Raw genomic sequence first — 18766 nt, 5'->3', positions numbered from 1 at the left:
GAGATGCTTAGCTCTTCCTGTGGTGAAACAAATCAAACAAAACCAAAGAACAAACAAAGGCCAAGAAAGACAGCTGGAAAGCCAAACCACAAAGTGGAAAAAGCTTTCCTCATGACCCAAGTTCAGAGAATGATTTCATATCCCTGTGAGCCAAAAACCTCATGAAACCCAGTGTTCTAAAAAGAAACAGAACACACACACAGGCAGTTCCAATGAGAGGCAGTGCAGGTGGCCAGTGTGCTCGAGATGCTCAACCTCTCAGGTGAGGACACAGGCAGACGGACACACTGTGGAGGCAGCACTGGTCACCATCGCACTGGCAGGTCTTTAGCCTGGTGACAACGTGAGGAGGCATAGGCCCCAGCAGGCCCCTTGGAGGGAAGAGTGAACAGACGCTCCTCTCCGGGGGAACAGTGTGCAGGACGCATCAAAGGGCCACAGGTGCATCACTTCCCCAGCGGTACTGATCCTTAGAGATGATCCCACCATAGTGTTTGCACAACTTTCAAAGATTTTTTTTTTCTTCATTAACATGAATACCGCATAATATGTCATCAAGGCATTTTCAGAAGTGATCTGCCCTGGGTCCTAAAAATACACACACATGAATACACACATATACACGTAAACATATGCACACATTCGTACAGGAAAGAGACAGACAGGCTGAAACACAGAGAGGCAGAGGGAGAGAGAGAAACAGAGAGAGACAAGACAGACAGAGAAGAACTGAGAGAAAGAGAAAGAATGAACACTGGAGCTGGGAATGTGTGGAAGTCATGCACGTTTTCACAAGTCAGTCTACATATCAGAACCTGGTCCCAATGTCCATCCACCCTGCAGGGGAGGGTGTGGGGATCACACAAGGATGTGTGACCAGAAGGCAAACAAGCAGGGAGACACTGTGGGGCAGCTCACCCTAGAGGCCCAGCTGAGACACTGAGCCTGAATCTGAATATGACAGAATGACTTAGGAGGTTGTATGCCAGAGTGGACAATTTCAGAATTGTATTTAATTTCAACCTGGGGACAGGGAGCTGGGAAGCAGGCGACAAGAAGGGTGACTTTCCCCATTCCTCAGGGCAGACCCCAGCCTGTGTAGGGTGTGCTCTGTGCTCTGCCAGCCCTGTGTGGTGTCCTTCATTTGCTAGGTCTGTGCACGAACTCCCTGTGATCCCAGCCCATGGGGGTGACATATGCAGTGGACATTTATGTGTCTATAGACTTATGGCTTACCTAGGAATCAGGGGCCTGAATGATGCCCTCTGCACTGATGGGGGACTGGGGAGACACTGAAAGGCACGTGGCTTGTCCAGGGTGACAGCACTGCTGACGGGGGAGCCGGGTCTGAACCCAGCTGTGTCCTCAGAGGTGTGTCCAGAGCTGGTGCCCTGGCTGCATCCAGGTCTCCCCAGGGCTAAGGGCTGAGCTGAGTTGGTGTCACTGTGTGTGGACATGGCATGGGGTGGGAAGTGAGACATCGGCAGCCCAGAAATGCCCTTGGGGAGCTTTGTGTCAGGAGGAAGCTTGGGGAAGGGGACCCCAGGAAGTGACCTCACAATAGAGCTCAACAGAACGTGGAACCTAGTTCCAAGTTCCAAGACACCGACTTTGTAGAGGAGCTCCCTACTCAGCTCACTTGGTTGGTAAACAGTGCAACCCAGAGATGTTCTGCTGCATCCCAACACCCAAGGCGCGGCCTGTGGAATGCTTGCAACAAGGGACTGTATCATCGGTGCTGACACTGGGTGAATCTTCACCCCAGGCGCCTCTGGACTTTTGGCCAGAGGGACCCAAAGGTAACACAGGGAGTCCTAGGGCAGGCTTACCGAGGCCGTGCGCCCACTCAGATCCCACCTGGGTAGCCCCACAGCCCTTTCCTGGCTGGTGCAGATGGGGCCGTCATGTTGGGGTGGGAGGGTCCTGCCTCAAGCAAGAGCAGGCTGAGGAAGAGTCAGAGGCCTGTGAGGCCGGTCACATCCACAACCCGGGTCCAAGATGGCTGGCTGGGTTGTGGAGAGCCAGGGCAGGGCCCTGCTGCCTGAGGTGGAGCCCATGCCCTCTGGGTGTGTCTCTTCCCTCCCGGGTGACTGAGCTGACCAAGGTACCAGTCTGATGTGGCAGCAGAGGGTCGAGGGAGCAGAAGCAGGGTGTGGTCCTGGCCAGGCAGGGCTCTGAGACTTCCGGGCCAGGGTGGCCGCTGGTCACTATCATTGCAGAGCCAGACACCACAGGAGCTGGTGGACAAGGACACCCATTCCACATCGCCGAGTGAGGGGCTGGTGCGCCACACTTCTGAGGGCCAGCACAGGCTCCGAGTGGATCTGGACATGGAGGTGTCCCCACTACCACGGCCCATAGGTGAACAGGGCAGGCCTCCTGCCCAGACAACACCCAGGCCTCTCACCAGGGTCATGCCCGGGGCTGACGGGCAGCTCAGCACACCCGGCTCCGACCTGGAGCACCGTGCCCTCCTCCCTATGAGTCAGGTGGAGGACCAGGAGCCAACAGAGGTCTAGCCCGAAGGTGAGAAGGGCAGGGCTGGGTGCCTGTGTGTAGGTGAGGGAGGGCCGAGGGCTGGGCCACACAGGGAGGCATCCCCAGAGGCTGCTGTTGGGACCAGAGCAAAGACTGGCTTCAGACCACCTGTCTGGAAGAATTCAGTCACAGAACACATCCTGTGGGCACTTCCTGTGTGAGACGTGTCTGAAAAGCTCTGGGAAGTTTTCTGTTCTTGAAAAGGCACATGGAAAGGGATGCACGTGGGTAAATTGTTTTTCTGTCACAGCTTGAGCATTTCCACAAGACTCAAAGCTCTCTCCAAGTCTAACAGTTACAGATCCAGAGCAGGCGGGGTAGGGGAAGATGCCAGAGACCAAACAAAGGACGATCTGGGCCCACCAGGAGACCCCAAGCTCCGGCTTGCAGCTCCCACTGCTCCTCCAGAAACTACACCTGGAATGCTGGGCAACGGAGAACCAGTTCAGGCATCACCACCCCGTAGGGCTGAGCACCCTCTGCCCCCAGCCACACCTTCTTCTCCAAATTCCCACGGTCAATCCCCTCCCCCACCCAAAGTTGACTTCCCTTCCCTGGAGTTGTTTTCGTTTGGTTTTTCTTTAGTTTCCTTTGTTTCTTTCACATCTTCTATGATATCCTTTATTTTTATGTTTTTAGTTTCTTGCAATAAAATATAGACTTTTTCCCTTTTGGACTGTGCAATTCAGGAGGATTAGGTGCATTCACAATGCTGTGCGACCATCACTACTATCTAGTTTCTCACTATTTCTTTCCTCAAAGTAAAATCCTGGATCCAAAGCACACACTCTGCTTCCTTCCTCCCCAGTCCCTGACAACCCCAAGTCCTCTTCCTCTCTGCCTGTTTTTACCTCTCCTGGATATTCCCTATGAGTGAAACCATATGAAAGGTGGCTTTTTTCTGCCAGCCCACGTGGTTTAAGTGGGGGATGGTGAATTTTTTTTGTTTTCACTTGAAATAGCACTTTTCACTTTGCCTCCCCCTAGGAGCTTCCTAAGTAAGAACATACCCGAAACAGGCTCGCACACACATTTTTGTCTGAGGATCTGCTTCCTGGGGAGCTCAGCCTGAGACAATCCCTACACATTTTATCACAGCACTCACGTATTAACGCTGGCTTTTTGCTTTCTTCTATTTATGTGATCTCATCGATGAAGTCACAAGTGATTTTAGGGAAGGAACTACACTTATTGCGTCATCAGTTTTCCTCATCGTCTCCTGAGCAGCACAGAATTTTAGGTAGGACGGGGAGTGTGAGTCAACTTTTCAGTGCCAAAGTTTTCCATTATATTGCAAGTTTTCATTTCTACCACCTGGAGTTCAGGAAACTAATGAGTTTACTGAAATGCATGTAAAATATGTAAATACTATTCATATAAGGTATGTCATTATTGGAGCCCAAGCTCCTGGTTTTGGATGTACATCATTTTTGTACATATCCACCAAAGGGGAGGTCAGCTGGGAGAAGACAGCCTATACTTTCAGGAGTCAATGACTGAACATAACGTGCAGGCTTATCCTTTTGAACTGGAAGATTGAAGGGTATCTGGCTGTTATTTATAGCAGTTCACAATGTCCCTGAGTCAGAGGGACCTCGGGACCATCTGCTGTTTGACCTTCTTCTACCCAGTTGGTAATTTGCAAAGAGGTCAATTTAGTCTTAACATTTCAAGTAAGAACGTTAAAACACCTCTTGGTAAACCAGATGAAGAAATAACCAAGTGGAAAAGGGTCTCCCATCAGATTCTCTGCCCATTTTCCTGGATCCTCTGTGTGTTAAGATCTCTGTGCTTTGGAGATGGATGACCTGGGCCCCACCTCCATCATCGTTAATTAGTATTAGAAAAGTCACTCCTCTTCCAACCTCAGCTTCCTTATCTGTCAAAGAGGGAAAAAGTAAAGGCACCAACTTCATAAAGGGCTTGTGAGGGATAAAGTAAATGAAGTAATTACAGAATATTGTGCCCAGTATGGTCTTGGGCACCTCCAACCCCCACTGTCATCATTATCACAACAGGGACTCTCAGTATGTGCATAAGAAGTGGGGTGTGAGCTACTGGATTGGTTTCCATCTCCCCTGAGGCCTGCCTTGGGGGCAGCATCTGCTTCCCTAGGTTCTAGGGATGAAATTCTCCTGGTTAGCTTGCTCCCAGGAGGCTTGCGTGGTGTGGTCAGGGGTCTGGGGGTATGGCAGTGACAGAGGCAGGTGTATGGGACCTGCCCAGTATACTCTGCTCTGGTCATCTTGCTCCCATCTCCCATTCAGACAAGCCTGGGGTCTGCGAACAAAATTCTTCAACTTCCTGCTTATGAAAATGCTAAGGAGGAATGCAAAAAGGCTATCGGTCCCTTTAAAGGGACGGCTCCATTGACTGAATATATAAAATTGTGCCAGAGAGTGGGAACAGAAAGTTTTAAGACCAATATGATGTTGCAAGCCATGGCAGGATTGGAATTAGGAAAAACTTTTCAAGGCAAATGTTTTAATTGTGGAAAAATTGGTCATACAAAAAAGGAATGAAGAAATACAGAACAAAAGGCTGCACCAGAAAATTTTATGAGAAATAAGAAGGAAAAATCTCCTGGAGTCTGTCCAAGATGTGAAAAAGGAAATCAGTGGGCAAACCAATGTTGGTCTGTGTTGCATAAGGATGGGACAATGCTTCAGGAAAGCTTCAAAAGGGACTTGCTCCCAGCCCCGTGACAAAAGGGAGCGTTCCCTGTACATGCCAGCGCGAACAAAGATTACAGCACAATGTCATGGAATTATCCCCAGAAACCGCAGGGAGTGCCTCCATCGATATCCCCTGTTTAAATTCACTTATTCTTATGCCAGGAGAGGAACCATCATTAATAGAAACAGAAATGTATGGACCTCTTCCTCCTGGGACAGTGGGCCTGTTATTAGGAGGATCGAGTTTAACTTCTCAAGGTGTCCGGGTTCATACTGGGGTGACGGATAGTGACTATGCAGGAGAAATTAAGATTATGATGTCATCTACAAAGCCATGAAATGCAGAAAAAGGAAATAAAACTGCTCAGCTGCCGCTACTGCCATACTACCCTGCAGGTGTCGGCAACAATGTGCGAGGAAACGAAGGATTTGGAAGTACAGGAAAGGTGGGAGTGTTTTCAACCAAAAAGATTCTGGATTCACATCCTGTCTATAATGTGAAAATACAAGAAAAATCTTTCAGAGGCTTAATTGATTCTGGAGCGGACATTTCTATCATTAGTTCTACTCACTGCCGAGTCGATGGCCAACATAGCCAGCAAATATTGATGTTGTGGGTGTAGGGAGAACCCAGGGATTAAAATGTAGCAGTCTGATCCTTGAATGTCGAGGCCCTGATGGTCAGACAGCTAAGATACAACTTTATATTGCTGACTTGCTGATAAATCTATGGGGGAAAGACTTACTAAAACAATGGAAAGCTAAAATTTACATTCCTCTCCCAATCTAGTCAAATAAGCCAAGCAATGATGGCACATCAAGGCTACCTGCCTGCTATAGGATTGGGGAAAAACAATCAAGGAATGTTAAGCCCAATAGAGCCTAAAATAAATAAAAACAAAAGATATCCCATGTTCCTGGATTGGAAGAATCAATATTGTTAAAATGGTCACACTGCCCAAGGCAATCTACAGATTTAATGCAATCCCTATCAAATTACCCAGGACATATTTCACAGAACTACAGCAAATCATAATAAAATTTATATGGAAGCACAAAAGACCTAGAATTGACAAAGCATCACTGAAGAAAAAGAAAGAAGCTGGAGGAAAACCCCTCCCAGACTTCAGACAATACTATAGAGCTACAGTAATCAAAACAGCATGGTATTGGAACAAAAACAGACATATGGACCAATGGAACAGAATAGAGAGCCCAGAAATGAACCCACACACTTTTATTAACTAATTTTCAACAACGGAGGCAAGAACGTACAATGGAACAGACAGCCTCTTCAGCAAATGGTGTTGAGAATACTGGACAACAGCATGTAAAGCAATGAAGCTAGAACACTCCCTTACACCATACACAAAAATAATCTCAAAATGGATCAAAGACTTAAACATAAGACAAGATACAATAAACCTCCTAGAAGAAAACCTAGGCAATGCATTGTCTGACATACATCTCAAAAATATTCTCTTAGGGCAGTCTACCCAAGCAATAGAAATAAAAGCAAGAATAAACAAATGGGACCTAATTAAACGTACAAGCTTCTGCACAGCAAAGGAAAGCATAAGCAAAACAAAATGAAAACCTACGGAATGGCAGAATCTTTTGCAATGATGAAACCGACAAAAGCTTGATCTCCAGAATATACAAGCAGCTCATACGGCTTAATATAAAAAAAAAAAATCCAAAACTCAGCAGAAGACATAAACAACCAATTCTCCAAGGAAGAAATACAAATGATCAATAGACACATGAAAAAATGCTCAATTTCACTAATTATCAGAGAAATGCAAATCAAAACTACAATGAGGTATCACCTCACACCAGCCAGAATGGCCATCATTCAAAAGTCCACAAATGACAAATGTTGGAGAGGCTGTGGAGAAAAGGGAATCCTCCTACACTGCTGGTGGGAATGCAGATTTGTGCGGCCAGTGTGGAAAACAGTATTGAGATTCCTCAAAAGACTAGGAATCGACTTACCATGTGACCCAGGAATCCCACTCCTGGGCATATATCCAGAAGGAACCCTACTTTGAAAAGAAACTTGCACCCCTATGTTCATAGCAGGACTCTTTACAATAGCCCAGACAGGGAAATAGCTTAAATGCCCATCAACATATGAGTGGATAAAGAAGATGTGGTATATTTATACAATGGAATACTATTCAGCCATAAATAGGACAACATCATGCCATTTGCAGCAATATGGATATTCCTGGAGAATGTCATTCTAAGCGAAGTAATCCAGAAAGAGACAGAAAAATACCATATGAGATCACTCTTATGTGGAATCTAAAAAGAAAAGAATAGGACAAATGAGTGTAAATACAGAACAGAAACAGACTCATGAACAAAGAATGCAAACTTCTGGCTGCCAGGAAGGGGGGGTGGGAAGGGATAGACGGGGAGTTTGAAATTTGTAGATACTGACAGGTATATATAGAATAGATAAACAAGAACATACTGTATCGCACAGGGAAATATATACAAGATCTTGTGGTAGCTCACAGTGAAAGAGAATGTGACAATGAATATATGCATGTTCATGTATAACTGAAAAATTGTGCTCTACACTGGAAATTAACACAACATTGTAAATGACTATAACTCAGGAAAATAAAATTTAAAATAAAGAAAGAAGAATCAGATAACTAAAGGCTTATCTAGCACACACTGAATTCTGCTTCGGGGAAGGGAGTGTTATTCAGCATTTAATCTGAAATTGTAAATACTCCTGAATATAAACAAATAACATAGGCTCATGGAAACTCATCTTAGTAGTGAGAAGAATCCAGTTAAGCCTCTTCATTTTACAGGAGGGGAGACTGATACCCGGCATCTGTCCATCTGGCAATCAGCAGCAAATCTCTCCTAGTCCTCATGTCTTGCACTATATCAAAAACCAACAGATCTGTACTAGTCCTATATTCATAAAAGTCACTTCTGCATTTTTCCAACAGTAGGTAATCTAAGTGTCTTGCAAAATACTTCCCAAAGAGTCAGGAAATCACACCAGTTTACTGAAATACAAAAGTATTTAGTTCCATATTAAAACAGCTTGAACTTTATTCTCTCTATTTAAAAAGTGACATGTCAAATCAATGTTTTGATATTTTAAAACCTATTAAGAGTACAGAAAAAAATCAAAATTTTCTTCAATCACAAAAGAGATAAGGTTATTCCCTGAAAATATTTAATGTTGATTGTTCTAAATTAATGGTTCTGGTCATATTCCTACAAATTTAAAAGTTCTAGTGGATGGTTACATGGCAATACGAATTCTGAGTTGTAAAAATACACATTCTATGTAAATAAACTTCAAGGTTGTCTGCTTAAGACACTTTAGTCCCTATCTTACTAGAATGACATTAATTTCATGAAAACTTCATACTGCACTAACCAAGTCTGTCTGGTCTTCCTCATAAATTCCTGATGTAGGATGAGGCTGCCGCCACAAACTACCTCAGCTTGAAATTAACACCCAAGGTGAAGCAGCGGATACACATATGTATTCATGATGTCACCTCCGTTCACAGGTCTGGGCCCTTTACTGCCTGAACGGGGGTGAAGTCACCATCCGTGGCAGTGAGGGAAGTGCGGCTCTTCCAGGTCTCACCTGGGCTTCACTGACTGTTTCGCCACAGACTGTCTTCAATGATTCAAAAGCTCTCAAGTTTTTTACACCATGCAATGCTAAATAAAGACATTTCTGCAGACAGAGCCCTTTCTCAGACTTAAACCTTTTTCACGTACACTCAGCAAGGGGGAAAAAGAAACATGACTCTGCAAAATCTCTGAGCCTCACTGCTCACATGAGTAGAACGGCCTCAGCACACGAGGACTCTTCACATTGCAGGGTGACAACAAAACAAAGCCACCCACAGCAACAGGCACTCCCAGAGAGAGGGAGCAGAGGACCGGGGGCTTAGAAAGCTGGAACCTCCTCCCAGAGACAGCAGAGACGATGACGGCAAGGGATAAACACAGTGGGGGGAACACTGACGGGAGGGACCTCAGGTCAGAATCAAGCCCAGGAAAGGGGGAACAGAGACATCTAGACCTGATCTCCTCTATCACATCTCAGGCTGCCTCTTCCCTCTCCAGTAGCTGAGACCCCACGGAAACCACTTGAACGGTCTGAGGAAGAATGATGAACACTTCTTCAAGAACCATCAGATTCATTGGGTACAAAGAGTGCACCCAGGTTCAGTGCGCGCGGCTTCAGTGGTGGTTTATAAATGTTCTCTGCACCACTTATTGGTGGTGGGGGATGGAATAAATCAGGGAAAAGGAAATTTAAGGCATTTCCTCATCTAATACACATCTACTACCAGAGGCTTTCTCCTTGGAGGGAATAATCCATAAAAAAAATAAATAAAAACTCATGCATCAAAAATCACCTGGCAGCTCTGTGTCCCACCTGGATCTCCGCATTCTGTTATTACCTGTGCAACCTCTGCGATATGACAGCTATGTCCTGAAACTTTTAAGGCAATTTCATTCATTAGGGGCCCAAAGGGTCAAAGTCATTCAGCGATCATTTGCAGGTCATCTCCTGAAAAAAATTCTTTGCTGTCTGCAGCTGCTAATGAACATAACCAAATCTAATTTCACTCAGTAAGAGACATTCATCAACCAGGAAAAAAAGCAGCAGCCCCCAGGCCCTGAATCAGCTGTTAAAACTGACATCTGGGATTAACATCAGCAAATACACAGGATGAAAAGAACCCAGAAGTTCAAGGTCGATCTACCATGAAATGCTATGTATCTGTTCCAGAAATCAACCAATGACTGTAATCCATTATTATCATTCAATAAGACTCAATAAGATCGATGCACATTCAGTAAAATCAGAAGAAAATGTCTCATGTGTGGGATTCTTGATGCAACGGATGTTATACTTTATTTAAACATTAGTCAAGCTTAACTCAGAGGGGACAATAACAAATTACTCCTGCTTGCTGAAGGACTGCCAACGAGCCCAGGACAGAGGCACGGGCAGAGCTTACCTGGGCGGTGTCTGTTGGCTGCCTCGGCAGGAAGTGAGCTGCCCTGGAACCTCTGAGCCCCAGCTTGGCAACCAGTCTCAGCAGGGTAGTGACAGATGACAGAGGCCGAACACAGCCCCTCAGGGTCAGCTGGGCGTTAAAATGAAAGTACAATGAGCAAAATTACGGCCCATCCTCATCTCAGACTGCAGTGACTAAGAATGATTTGGACAGTCTGATTACGTGGAAATGCCAATTTTTCCCCCAAAGGTCAAACCCACAGATCTCTAGTTTTGTTACAAACAGGAACATGCCACCTTTTCTGCTCTGCACGCCCGTGTCAAGGCTGGCAACATGGAAGAATCTCACGGTGCTCAAGGTTCCACTGAGGGACTGAGCCCACACGTGAAACAGGCCATCCAGTCCTTCATTTAACCAAGAATCTAATGTGCGCTCTGTGGCAGGCTCTGGGCCAGATGCTGGCACTGCAGAGAGATGGATTGAGCAGGAAGGACCCCGAAATGAAAGTGTTTTAAATTAATACCACCTGAAGCAGGACCAGAATACCTTTCCACCTCCTTCACCCTACATTCATCTGGCCCACCTGGAATAAATATCTAACTGGCCTGCCTCCTTCTCAAAGGCGGCCACAGTTAGTAGCTACAACCTTTTGCTCTCCTCTCACTGGCAGTTCCACCCTGAGAACCTTACGCAGCCTCACGCCTGACAAGCTGGGCTACAGTCTTCATCTGTATTCTTTAGCTCTGCGGGCCTCCAACTTTTTGGTCTTAGATCTCCCTGACACTCTGAAAAATAACTGAGGATCTCAAAGAGTGCTTTTGTGTGTGTGTGTGCAGGTTACACCTACAGATACTTACCATATTCAAGAGTAAAACTAGGGGAGAGGGATATGGCTCAGGGATAGAGCACATTCTTAGCATGCAAGACGTCCTGGGTTCAATCCCCAGTACCTCCATTAAAAAAATGAAGAAAAATAGAGAAGGATTTAAAACTTTATGTATTCATTCCTATTAAAATAATAAGCCCATTAAATGTTAAATTTTTATGAAGGATAACTATTTTCCAAAACAAAACACCAGAAGAGTGGCATCGTTTTACAGTTCTACAAATTTCCTTACCGTCTGGCTCAACACAAGTGAGCCGGGTCCCCACAAGCACTTCTGCCCTCCGTCTGCAGTGGTGTCGCCCGTCGTGTAGCCCCCGGGAAGATCCACTGTACCTTTCCAATGGACTGAAGGTGAGAGGCCAAGAACGCAGGACACCGTTCTCTGCAGGAAGCTGACAGCCCATCACCAGCATGTGGGTCAGGGTCCCGGGTGTGTTCTCATCCTGGAGAAGTGCCCAATCTCACAGCTACCCTCCAGCCATCAGTCACGTGGATTTACAGACTTCTCTTTCAATACAACGTACTCAAGCTGCCATCATTTCCTTTTCTCATTCAGCTTAATTATTTTTATATGTTTTCTCTTTTCTTTTGCATTGATTTCTTCTCTTTCCCACTTTTATTTCTCTCTACTCCTTACGAAGCCAAATTAGGAAATGTAAGTCCATTCAAGAATCTCTTCTACTTAGTGTGTACTACAGCTCGTCGTTAAACTTCTATCAGAGAATTTTGTTACTTCACTCTGACCCGTATTTATCCTAAGTGGCTGGCAGGCCCTCTGAGCTGACAGCTTCTTCCAGGAAAGAGCCCCATTTTAGTCCTTACTCTCAGAGCATTTATTAACAAGCATTTAGGGAACATCTACAACATGCTAGATGATGGAGACACATGGACCGTGCCTCCCGCTCCCACCCCCAGGAGACAATCCCTGCAGGAGAAAAGCATGTCACAAGCATCTCAAGCACAGAGGAAGACTGACAGACCCCACTGCGGGCAGGCCCAGGAGAGGTTGTCCTTTGACTGAGTTTTTTTTTGTTTCCAGTGTTTTATAATTGAGATATAATTCACATATAATAAAACTCACTCACTTAAAGGGGTACAATTCAGCATCTTTCTGTATATTCACGGTTGTGAAGCCCTTACCAGAACAACCCATCACCCCAAAAGAAATCCCCTGTCCATTAGCAGTCACTCCCCATCCCCCTGTCCAGCCAGCCCCTCGCAAGCATCATCTGCCCTCTGCCTCTGCATGTGCCTATTCTGGACATTTCAGATCACTGAAATCAACAATATGTGGCCTTTTGTTTCTGGCTCCTTTTACTTATGCTGTTATAAATGGTCGTCCATTTCAAAGTGGTATTAGCATCTTATTTTTTTTAAAGGTTATAGTTTATTAGAAGGTGGCAAGTACTATCAAATAGAGAGGAGTATAAGGGGTGGGGTTTCAAAGGGAAAAGGGTGGGTTGAGCCGTCAGGGTGGACTTCCCAGAACAGGTGGCCTTTTTCATCTCCCGCTTCTTTTTTTCTTTTTTATTCATTTTTATGTCTGAATAATATTCCACTACATGGAGATATTGTATTCTGTTCATCCACTCAGCAGCTACATATGGACAAGGTCTGGAAGAATGAGTGTAAGAGGTTCCTAACGAGAATTTCATTCGAAGCAAAGGGCAAGATGTGCTTTAAAAGAGCCAACACACAGAGACACAAGGAAATCCGGGGCGTTTCTGAGCAAAGGGCATGCTTGCTTCGGCAGGACTACCATGCAGGGCTGGGGCGGATATTGGCAGGAATCACGGTGAGGGAGTCACCTGAGAAGACTCCCCACTGCAAGCAGCTCAGCCAACTCTCCTCCCTCATCCTGTATTTTTAGAGCTGTGTTTCAAAGTTTTCTCTTATTTCAAGTAACAGCACTTTAACTACACATCTGATCATCTGCATCAGACCACCTTACCTCCAAGCCACAGAAAGTCATTCACTGACCGGAGCAGCTCCAGAACAAATGGTGATGGACCAGGGAGTCCTGAAGCATCCCGGCCTGCAGGCACAAACCGCCTCGTATTTCCGCATGTGCCCTGGTGATGTCCAGTAAGTAAAATACACAGAAATATCTCACTGCTGGTGCACGAGGTCTGCCCCAAAATTGCCCCAAAAGCATGCTGGCACAGCACTACTCAACCCTCTCACTACAAAAAAAAAAAAAAAAAAAGCAAAGAAGGCAAATTTAGACTCTACAATTGAAAACCAGCAACCATCACTGCCAGTATCTGAGCTGGAATGGCCCTGACTTCGAAAAACACTGAGTAGTTATTTTTCAAAAGTGATAGACATAGAAGTATTTCATGTAGATGATATTACAGAAGGATTTTTCTTTTCAAAATTTCCAGTCGCAACATTAGCACAAGAATGTTTGTTTCAGCTTTAATATCTATCCTCTACTTTCTTAACTTTTAACCTATTATTTTATAAAAAGAGCTATGCTGCATATTATAAACCATCTGTTTGGATTCTGCAAGCAAGATCTTTACAAATTCACAATTTCAGAGCAAGCTTTAATGATGCTTTGAGAGCTAGGGCCTGGGGCGCTCACTAACAGCTCTTTAAATACTGACAAGGATGTGCTATTAAGTAATGCAAAGGCTCAAATTCCGTGTCAACTCTGAAACCAAAGAAACTACACCGAAGCCTTACTTTATCATTTCAGAATATTCCTATTCTTTTGAATATTAAATTTCTTTAAAGATAAGATATTTTTGAGAAAAACAGCAGCTACATTCAATTTCCTTTCACCAAGAAAGCAATCTTTATCAAGAAAAAAATCCCCTATGGAAATGCAAAAGACGGTGAATTTCTAGCTAAGTGAACATGCAGATCTGAACACACACAGAAATCCTATCAGATCTCACTTGAAAGAGGTCAACAAAGTCCTGGGTTACCCTGGAATTTAGCTCTTCTGTTCCAAATATTGGCTGAGCTAAGACCATCACACAAGGCAGGGAAGGACAGAAGTGGAAAGTCAGCCTGTCTACCACCATCTGCTTTCTTCCAGCCACAAGGCCCTGCCAGGGCGGCCCCGCTAACAAGCCCTCCCCATAAGGAAATAATACATCCACACTGTCCCTGTTGTCCCCACGCAGCCCGGACGCCCCTCTCCCACTGGTCGCCTCCCAGCCTGTGAGTGGTCTTCTAATGACCCTCCCACTCTGTGGCACCCACCCCCTCCTCCGCTACACACACACACACACACACACACACACACACACTCTCTCTCTCTCTCTCTCTCTCTCTCTCTCTCTCTCTCTCTCTCTCGAAAGAGAGCAAAAGCGAGAGCGAGAGAGCAGGGACAGCTTTCTCAAAGCACAAATTTGATTACATGACTCCTCCACTGAAACACTTCGGAGGTTCGCTGGTACAGTTCTAACACCACCCCCGCCCCTTCCTCTCATTGCCCAGCCTCACCGCAGTACCCAGGTCCCCAGTGACCTCAGGGGCCCCCTGACCTGATGCCTAGCTACTTCCCACCTGCATCCGGGCTCATTTTCATTCTGTTTCTCAAGGAAACCTTCCCTGCCTCCAATCCCCGCACTTTGGTTTAGGTTTCCCTGCTGTGTTCCTAGAACATTCCAAGCTAAATCAACTTCTGACACTGCTAAGCTCACAAGAAGCAAGTACATTTTGCTTACTACTGTCACTTCACCCCTCTCCCCTAGACACAGAGAAGTGCGTGTGTTATGAATAAATGAATGGAGGGGTGGGTCTTAAAGGGACAGACAGACCTGCTCTCACCGGTCCCGACCCCTTCTTTCTGTAGACCATCAGAAGCAAAACCAGGAGTACCTCTCCTGAGGGTCACTTCCGGCTGACAACTTTCACTGCCTCCTCTGTCAGTTCTAGTAAAAAACAAGCTCCTCCAAAGCCCTCCAACCCAGGCCCTCTCCAGTGTCCTCCCCAGCAGGGGCACCCTCCACCCTGGACTGCACAGGGCACTCTCCCCTAATCCCCACCCACAAGCCTCCAGGCCTCTGCCTGGATGCTCCTGCCACCTGAGCCAACCTCTTGATCCCTTCTCCTGGCTGATTCTTACCCTGTCCTCACAACTGAATGTAGAGTCCATTTCCTCTAGGATGTCCTCTCTGATAATGTCCTTTAGCTCTTGGCTGGGCTCCCTCTACAGCAGCACTGCATAATGACCAACTGGGTGTTTGTCCACCTGCTCCTTTGAGAACACAAACTCTTGAAGTCCACGTGGGAATAAGGAGTGAGAGATAAGACGGGTGGGAGAAGCAAAAAGCAAAAATCACAGCCCAAGTCCCAAATTCAAGGATTCTTTCTCAGAAAAAAGAATAAAATATTTCTTACGTGTGCAATTTGGCTACTATTTTTGTGGCTCGTGGAAAGCCAGAGCTTGGTGTTCTAGTCCAAAAACCAAGTTACATGCAAAGAAATGTATGTACTCATATCCAAAGGAAACCAGAGCTGCTCAACAACAGTTTGCAGTTAGAATCCAAAGGATTTTTGATAAAGGTAATTTCTCTCTGTCTCCTTTTTTTTTTGGCATCATATAGTTTTAGAAGTATTTGCATGACTAAGAGATGACTACAGCCCTTGATTCTGCACTGGAGCGTTTGGGACCAAGGAAGCCCAGATTACATTCACTGTGTAAATGCAATCACACCAACACACTGACAGGTGCCCTGGTGGTGGAGCTGAAGTTCCAAAGCAGACAACCTTAAATTCCAAGACAGCTCTAAGTAGAAAGTAAGAGATGCAAAGTTCTGTACTCAATTTCATATGCTCTTTGGGCCATTAACTGATAGTGCATCTTGTCTAATGAAACCCAAAAATAAACTGTCAACGTCGATTTTCTCCATTTGATCATTTTATGCTAACATTGGATACCAAACCCTCACTCCATATGGAAATCTCAGGCCTAAGCTGCAGCACAGTTACATCCCGCGGAAGAAAGCCGATCAAGGGAGAACTGGAGAGTTTCCCTTCAGAAGCTGCTAAGTCTGGTTTGCACCTGTACGTCATTTGCAACCACGTCATCGTCAAAGGAGTAAGACCTTACATCTGTGGGGCGAAAAGCACTGCGGTGCTTCCGAACCATCAAACAACACTGAGCTTTGTGAAACAGTTCTGAGGCACTTAAATCACTTTTTCTGAAAGGATCCAAAACTGACCCACTTCACCATTCCAGGTATAACAGGGAGGTACCAGAATTAGTAGAGAAAACACGCCCTTGAAGTCTGACAAGGCCCTGCTTGAATCGTGCTACCGCATTTACTAGCCGCTAAATGGACCAATACTTAACCCCTCTGAGAAGGCTTGCCAATCTGCAAAAGGGGGCTGCCACCGCCCACCTGGGAGGCATGGCTGTGAATGCAACACCCAAGTAGGTTGGCCGACTGGTACCTGACACGGGGCCTGGCTAGTTTCCCTCCGCTGCCCTTCTCCCCATTTAAACTTGCACTGTTCCCCCGGTAAGGATCAAGTCCCCGGGACAGACTGCCCGATTCTTCTGTGTATCCCTGGATACATGCCTTACCCTTAGGAGGCCAGAAAAAGTACTGCCTCCTCCCTAGTCACTATCCGTGTTCTTAAGAGTTTCGTTTTTGTTTTTAAGACTAATAGGCAGGGAGAATATTCCAGAACTGTCCAACCACCATTCTCCAGGTTGGCTCCCCTCCCAACCCCCATCCCCTCTCACCTCAGATCCTCTGTCTGATCGCCTTTTCTACGTGGAAAGCGGAAAGCGAGTCCGCTGGGGTGGGGGCTCCCCAGGCCTCCCTCCCTCCCTCACAGGTGAGTGTGACTACCTTCTCCCCACTCCCAACTGCAATTCCAGCTTCTGAGGAGGTGTCCCGCCCAGATCTTGCAGCTTCTGCATCTTCCTGAGATGCACATGTGGCCACGACCCTCCCTTCTGATTTCTTCCTTGGTGGCAACGCCCCCCTCCCCGGAACCTTGAGGATAAATCGCATTGCTCTGAAAATCCCAAACGCCGCTGACTGACACACCAAAGCTGCATTGCCTGGGCTCTCCTCCAGCCCAGACACAGCCCTGCCCTCCCTCAGCCTCAGTCTGTACATCTCGAGGTGAGCTCATCCACATGCAAGGCTGTGAACACCAGCTAAGAATGACGACTCCCAACGTGTAACTCTACTTGGCTCCTTCACCTGAGCCCCAGGCTCATAGAGCGGAGTGCCTCTTTGAATTCATAACTCGGATGACAAATGGCATCTTAAAATGCCTCATGTCCACCGTTTACTATGGAATTCAATCCCTTGCAGGTAACTCCCGGGTTCCCATTTTAGTAACAGCCCCAGCACCCATATAGGTGTTTGAGGTCACATTCAATTTCCCCTGTTGGCTCACCCCAGCCCTGCCCTGAAATCGGTCCTGTCATTTCCGTTGCTAAGCCCATCTCAACTCTGGTTCTGCAGAGACCACGGCCGGAACTCTGCAAGCTCACAGCATGGTGCAGTGAGTCACAGTCCTCTGAAAGGTGCTCCCTAGAGGGGGAGGCACCTCCTGACACGGTTCACCTCAGAAGGCACTGGATTCTCACAAAGGAGGCCCAGGAGATGGGATTCAATGTTCTCCCGTGGTCTGAACTTCGAAGGGCCTGAGGTTTGGGAGCTCATCGTTAGCAGACACACATGCCAGTGAGCAGGTGAGGATGGAGGAACCCAGGAAAGGCTGTTCACACTCCGACCCCTGGGCTCTCAGGAGCCACGGGAAAGGCCTGTGTCCAGGGCACAGCCCAGCCATCACAGATCCCAGCCTACATTTACCAACTCGGACAGCCTAGACTCCTTCTACTTGTGACACTTAACTTCTGTTCTGTTCCCACCCAGACTGTGATGGACTCTTTCAGAAGTCTGGCCTGTCTCAAGCGAGACCAAGTCAGTGAAGGATGAAGTGTCCACATTTGGACCAGAGCATGAAAGGAGAAACAAGGCCTCATGGTCAGAATGATAGTGATGGCCAAACCCTACCCCCGAGTTAGATGAACCAGGGTGGGGATGAGAATCCAAGATCCTAGGTCGGCCAAAGGATCTTCCTTCACGGCTGACAGGGGTGTTGGAGTTTCACTACCGCAAACTAACAACACGGCCGTCAGTGGTGGACGTCAGCTGCAACAGACACAGAGTCAGCTATTTACTGCTAACATGGGTTATTAGTAAAGGCTGGTGCAGGGAGGCCTGCACGGCTGCTGAGGCAAACCACAGACCCGGTTCTGAATGCCCACTGGCTGAAGTAGGGAGGAAGCTACGGTCCCCTTTAGTGGTCCCTGTGTCCACCAGATCCAGGTGAGCCAGCTAGTTAGGAGAAGGCCATGTTGTCCTGATACTCAGAAAAACCAGCCTCGTAAAGGGAGTAAAAGGGTGACATGGATTTTAGACGCGCTTCTGCCCCTTTACGAGGACAAAGTAAAGTAAATGGCATGGGGAAGGCAAAAGCAAATGAAAACCCGGTGACTGCTTCCTCCAACAGCGTCCCCTGCAGCTGCTCAACCCCGAGCCGGCCACTTCCTCACCAGTGACCGCAGGCCTGGAAATGCAGTCACGCATGTCACACAGCGACATCCAGGAGCCGCATGCCGAGCACGTTTGTGTAAAAGCCAGAATCAAGCAAGGTGC

The 18766-nt window shown here is 46.6% G+C and overlaps 1 protein-coding gene across 6 annotated transcripts in view; it reads right to left on the bottom strand.

Moving 5' to 3' along the window:
- Positions 1-14199, bottom strand: part of LOC141576289 (trafficking protein particle complex subunit 9-like) — a 145079-nt gene extending 130880 nt beyond the window's left edge. For 2 of the 6 annotated variants that reach the window (XM_074359087.1, XM_074359088.1), the window contains exons 1-2: positions 11356-14192; positions 10238-10366 (exon numbers count right to left, since the gene is read on the bottom strand). The gene's annotated coding sequence lies outside the window, so the exon portion shown is untranslated. Of the gene's footprint in view, positions 1-10237; positions 10367-11355 lie in introns of all 6 variants that reach the window. The other 4 variants (XM_074359081.1, XM_074359085.1, XM_074359086.1 and 1 more) reach the window with 4 other exon arrangements.
- Between the last annotated feature and the right edge of the window lie 4567 nt (positions 14200-18766).

The sequence above is a fragment of the Camelus bactrianus genome, chromosome X, assembly GCF_048773025.1.
Source record: "Camelus bactrianus isolate YW-2024 breed Bactrian camel chromosome X, ASM4877302v1, whole genome shotgun sequence".
Classification (NCBI taxonomy): domain Eukaryota; kingdom Metazoa; phylum Chordata; class Mammalia; order Artiodactyla; family Camelidae; genus Camelus; species Camelus bactrianus.
This window is presented reverse-complemented; position numbering and strand designations above follow the sequence as displayed.